Source organism: Phascolarctos cinereus, unplaced genomic scaffold (assembly GCF_003287225.1).
Source record: "Phascolarctos cinereus isolate Bilbo 61053 unplaced genomic scaffold, phaCin_HiC Scaffold_726;HRSCAF=1367, whole genome shotgun sequence".
In the NCBI taxonomy this organism is placed as follows: Eukaryota; Metazoa; Chordata; class Mammalia; order Diprotodontia; family Phascolarctidae; genus Phascolarctos; species Phascolarctos cinereus.
The window spans coordinates 277,663,495-277,669,604 of record NW_027556098.1 but is presented as its reverse complement, the minus strand read 5'-3'; the positions used below and the strand labels follow the sequence as shown (position 1 = coordinate 277,669,604).

General features: G+C 36.8%; 1 pseudogene; it reads right to left on the bottom strand.

Moving 5' to 3' along the window:
- Positions 1–364: 364 nt before the first annotated feature.
- LOC110218086 (olfactory receptor 8B3-like) lies at positions 365–1,320 on the bottom strand (annotated as a pseudogene).
- Between the last annotated feature and the right edge of the window lie 4,790 nt (positions 1,321–6,110).

Genomic DNA, 6,110 nt, shown 5'->3' with positions numbered 1-6,110 from the left:
AACTTATTGAATGATTCACTGGGGTATCTGCATTTTCACAGACGGTTGTAGATCAACAATTTATAGCTATAAAGGAATATTAGGAGCCACATAATCCAAACACCTCCATATTTACACGTAAAAAAATGAAGCCGACAAAGGTTAAGGAATTGCCCAAGGTCACATGGAAAGAACATGCAGGATTAAAACCCTGATCCTCTTACTCCACTGTCACTTTAAACCAAAGGAAGTAAGTCCAGCTGGTAGAATACTGGGCAATAGAGAACAGAGAGAAAAGAATTTGGATACAGATTGTTTTGTGAGAGAATTTTAATTAATCAAGGCAAAAAAAAAAGGAACTTTAAGTCCTTGAATTCAGATCACATTATGAAAATCTTGTTCCTGTCCTGGAAAATATTCTTTGCCTCAAGGTTTTCCTCAAGGCAGCCTGAACATCTTTATTCCTCAGACTATAAATGAGGGGGTTTAGCATGGGCCCCACATTTGTGTAAAACACTGAAGCTACTTTGCCCTGGTCCACAGATCCTGATGAAGAGGGCTGGAGATACATAAATGAACCTGACCCAAAGAAAAGAGCAACAGCAATTACGTGGCAGCTGCAGGTGCTGAAGGCTTTGGACCTGCCTTCAGTGGAGCTGATGTTCAGGATACTGGACAGAATGAGAGTATAAGAGATGAAGATGGTGACACTAGGAGCTATAATATTTGTGCCTACAACAATGAAAACCAGCAGCTCATTGATATAGATGCTGGTACAGGACAGCTGCAAGAGGGGAAGTATGTCACACGTGTAATGGTTTATGATGTTGGCATCACAGAAGGACAGTCTCAGCATGCATCCAGTATGGGCCATTGCACCAGCAAACCCCATTACATATGCACCACCCAATAGCCATGAACAGACCTGATTGGACATGGTGACAATATACAGCAATGGATTACAGGTGGCAACATAACAATCATAAGCCATTATTGTCAACACATAGCATTCAGAAATAACAAAAAACAGTAGAAATAGAGCTGAGCCATACACCCTGAATAAGAGATGATATTTTTTGTTAGGACAAAATTCATCAATGTTTTGGGAGTAAAGACAGAGGAATAGCAGAGATCTATGAAAGATAAGTTGAAGAGAAAGTAGTACATAGGAGTGTGAAGCTGAGAATTCATGCCGATTAAAATGATCATTCCCAGGTTTCCCACTATAGTGATCACCTAGGTCCCCATAAACAAGAGGAATAGGGGTAGCTGGAGCTCTGGTTGATCTGTTAAGCCTGCAAGGATGAACTCAGTCACTGAAGAGGCATTTTCCAAAGCCATTCTCTTCTTGAGGGAATCTATGAGGAGAAGATAAAAGTCATACTAGTAGAAAAATAAGTACAATGAACCCTCTTCCCCATTTATGAAAAAGGAACAATTCTGGAAATGTCTGGAAAGCTCATCACCATGCTATGCAAGTTCTGTTCCCAAGATATCCAGAGATTTTGATTGGTCTGAGTAAGTCTCCATGAGCTTGATAAATGCAGAAAACTGTTCCTGATTTCCTCTGCAGAATAACAGTTGACATTCCTCAGACTCCAAAGCACAAAGAAATCAGGAAAAGGACAGTATTTTCCCTCCTCTTCCACAACATCCAGTATGGTGGCCACTTTGGGTAAATATTTTAACCACTGTCCTCATTTCAGAAGTGATGAAGTAGTACCTCAAAGAGTTCTGCAAATGCCTATGGTTCAAATATTACTATTAACATTAGTTATACTTATTATTGGCAATATCACTAATAATGCTATTTGTAATAAAAATAATAATTGGCAAGCATTTCCATAGGACCGCTTATGTGTCAGGTACTGCCCTAAATCCTTTACAAATACATCATTTGAATCTCAGAACAACTGGGAAGTATTATTATCCCCAGTTTATAGTTAAGGAAACTGAGGCAGAGATTATATGACATTCTTCAAGATCACAAAGGTAGTAAGTGACTTAACTAAATTTGAACTCAGGTCTTTCTGACTGAAAGCAAACTGTTCTTTCCATTGCACCACCTAGTTTTTGGCAGACTGGGTCTAGAGTCCCTTTTTCTAAGTATAGGGTCCTAAGGAGGTAGGAGACTAAGGATCAAAGGACAACATTTTCTTTGCATGTTCTCTTCTCCACTCTCACCAAAAGACCTACACATGAGTCAGTGAGAGAGGACAGGGATATGATTTTGTGGAATCCTGATATCTGCTGGTTGACAAGGCAGAGAAGAGAAAATAGTAGTAAAAATCAAAATGTGTTGCATACTCACCCTTCTCCTGCCCAGACACTTCACTGTTGGTCCTTACTACTTTAAAGCCCCTGTGTCCCGAAGGAGAAATTTTTCTGATAAGGGTGATCAGAAATTCATCCTTTGAGACACCAATATTAACTTTTCCACTGAGGCAATCATAGCACACTCCTCAGCCTCTGAACTGACCTGGGAGATATTTTGAGCTATAGAGATCACAGGTTCTTACTGTGACTTCACCTGGAGAATCTGCTTCAGCTACTGGGGAGGAAATAACACCTAAAAATGTCAACCAGAGTCAACAGGTGATAGCAAACTGAAGGTTTTATTTTGCGTATGAAAATCTCATAGACCCAACTGGAAACAGAGTGGATCCAGCAAGTTCTCTCCCTGGGAGCACAGACTCTTCTGGGAGAAGGAGTTACAAAGTCCTTGTTTAAATGCTATACCACAGAGGTTATTTTTTCTCTTAAGGGATTTAATCCTCTACTCAAACTTTAACTTCACACAAGGGATTGTTGATTCCCAGACTCTTTCACCTCCTTCCCCAATTTTTTTTTTCTAATCTTGGTTCTAACTGAGAATTTCTCTCATGAACAATGTCTTATGCAGGCACCATTTCTAGGACTTTCCTATATGTTTCAGAGAATAGAGGGAAAGTATGAGATCAGAGTATAAGGGACCCTAACTTCACTCTCAGGAGCAGTCTATATGCTCCTGTCAACATGGAATCAGGATAGTTAGAGAAAATTGTTCTACTTCTTTATTCAGTGTCAGATCAATGAAACTATCAAAGGATGACCTCAATAAGAAAATTCATGTGGAGGAGCAAAAGGTAAGTAATGACAAAGGAAATCATGAAAGGGGGATATAGAAAAAGATATAGGTAAACCAGATCTCAATCTATACTACAAAGTAGTAATTATCAATATGATTTTGGATTGGTTGATCAGTGCAACAGATTAGTTATTCAGCATATAGAAGTAAACAAATACTATAATAAAAGAGCAGCATAGTTTTTGATCAATCCAAACACCCCCAACTAAAAGGGTAAGAATTTACAACAAAACTTCTGTGAAAACTGGGAAGTAGTTTGACAGAAATGAGCTTAAAACCAATACCTCGTGTTCCGAAATAGATAAGCTCCAGAGGGATATGACTTAGAAAGAAAAGGTAACATCATCAGCAAAGTACAGGAACAAAGAAGGAATTAATATTTTGGATCTATGGATAGAGGAAGAGTTTGTTACCAAATGAGGGATAGAGAGGATCTAAGATGATAAAATGGGCAATTTGATTACATAAAATTGAAAAGATTTTGTACAAATAAAATCAATGCAGTTAAGATTAGAATGGAAATAGTTAACTAGAAAAAAACCTTTGCAGTAAGGAGCTCTGATAAAGATCTAAAATTCCAAGATATGTAAAAAATTGGTTCAAATTTATAAGAATAATAGACAGTCAACTATTGATAAAAGGAAAGGCATAGGAAGATAATGTATTCAAAATTCATACTATCCAAAGCCATGTGGAAAAATGCTTCAAATCACTAAGAACTAGGGAAATACAAATTAAAGCAACACTAATCAGACTATCATATTGGATAAACTGACAAAAAGGGAAAATGACAAATGTTGTAGAGATTGAAAGAACAGGCACATTTAAACACTAATGGTAGAATTATGAATTGGACTAACCATTCTGGAAAATAATTTGAAATCATTTCCAAATATTACTAAACTGTGCATACTTTTCAAACCAGCAATGTCTGTGCTAGGTATTCCCTGAAAAGAGATCAAAGAAAGAAGAAAATGATCCATAAGTATAAAAGTATTTAGAGCAGCCCTTCTGTGATAGTAAAGTAATGAAAACTGAGGGGGCTCCTATCAGTTGGCTAATGGTGGAACGAAATATGACATTCAGATATAATGGAATAGTATTATGCTATAAGAAATTATGAAAGGGACAGTGTCAAAGAAACTGGGAATGATTTGTATCAATTGATAAAAGACTGGAGTGAGCAGCACCTGAAGGGCAATTTTTACAAAAATAACAATGTAAAAATAAACAACTTTCAAAGACTTAACTCTGATCTTTGCAATGATTAACCATAATTTCAGGGGACTGATTAAAAAAAAATTCTACCCACTGCCAGACAGAGAGACGACTGACTCAAGAAGAATTTTGATATAGCCCATATGAAATTTGTTTTGCTTGACTGAATATTTGTTATCAAGTTTTTATTTTTCTTTCTTCTTTCTGAATTGGAGGTGGAACAATGTAAGAGGGAGAGAAAAATAATGCTTATTCATTTTTAAAAATTCATTTTAAAATGAAAGTTATGCCTCAGTGATAAAAATAAAGCCATTCACTATCTTTGAATGGAGTTGTAGAGACAAGGAAGTATAAGAGGGGAAAACAGATGACATAAAAACAAAAGATATCAAGAAAAATCTATTATCAAAAAATCACTTAGGAATCTGCATTTGCAGGTTGCTAAATAGGCTCCTCAAATGTTCACACACTTTGTGTAGAGACCATGTGAATGGAGTGGGAAATCCTTGGTCTGTCTTTGGTTTGGAAGAATTATTATTATTCTCTGAAATGCTAATATGGAAAAATAACACAAGAAAAATGGCTGCCAGTTACACTTTGTGTAAGTTACCACCCCATCTTCCTCAATTTCCTCAACTTTAAATAGAGTAATTGATCTACACGTTCTCCAAAGCCACTTCTAGGCCGGATATTCTATTATACTCCTTCCCTTTCTCATATCCTTTCATTCACCAACTTCTTGATATCACTTTTGATTCTTCTACATTTCCTCAGAAATGATTTTCATCTAAAGTTAATTTTTTAGTTTATTTCCTTTATCTTGTTGGGGAACCTCTCCTGAGCATACAAAGGCTTATTTGAAAGTCTGTCATCAGTTAGATGAATGTGACAGAAAATTATTGTATGGTCCTCTAATACCATGATATTTTTATCTTTCTCTCAAAAAAATCATTTGGCTTATGCCTAGCTGGTAAATGACTTCATCAAGAAGAGAAACATTGCAAAAATTTTTCATGTCACTGGAAGGATCCACTTGTGCTCTGAATTTCCTGGATCACAAGTGGAAATGTTTCCTTTTGTATCTTCCCATATTGATTTACATTGTCGACTGCCACCATGAATGAACCATGCCTTTTTGGAACACTTGACTTTGCTTCCAAATTTCTCCCAGGCCCCTAGGAGGCTGCTTTCAAGTCCATCTCTTAATTCTCTTCTCAGCTATCTTTATTCTCTTGATTCAATTCAACAAGCATTTAATAATTCTCTACTATGTATCATACACTGTGGTTGATGCTGAGGACTAAAAAAACAAAAATGAAACCATCCCTGCCTTTGAGGAGCTTACATTCTACTAGGTGGAAAATAACAGGTCCACAGAAAAATATAGATGAAAGTAATTTGAGAGAAAACTAGAAAGGTCAATAAAAGGCCTTGTACAAGAGGATTCTTTCAAGGTCCTCCTAATTGCCTATAGGTCTCAGTGTGGATGAAGTTCAGGATGATACAGAGGTCCAAGACAAGTGATTCTTCATGAAGGAAGTCCCTTGGCAGATACCTTACCTGAGCACTCTAGGGTATTTCTTCAGTGAAGATCTGGTTGTCACACGGAAATTCTCCATGTCCTCCTGGCTGGCTCACCCGAACTGTGAAATGAAGACACTGAATTATATCCAGACAATTTATTCAGCAAGGCATGTGATTACAAAAATAATTTTGTTCTTGCAAAATTAAGATTTCAATGCAAGTGTAAACATCTACTGGTAGCATTAAATATGAGATCATGACA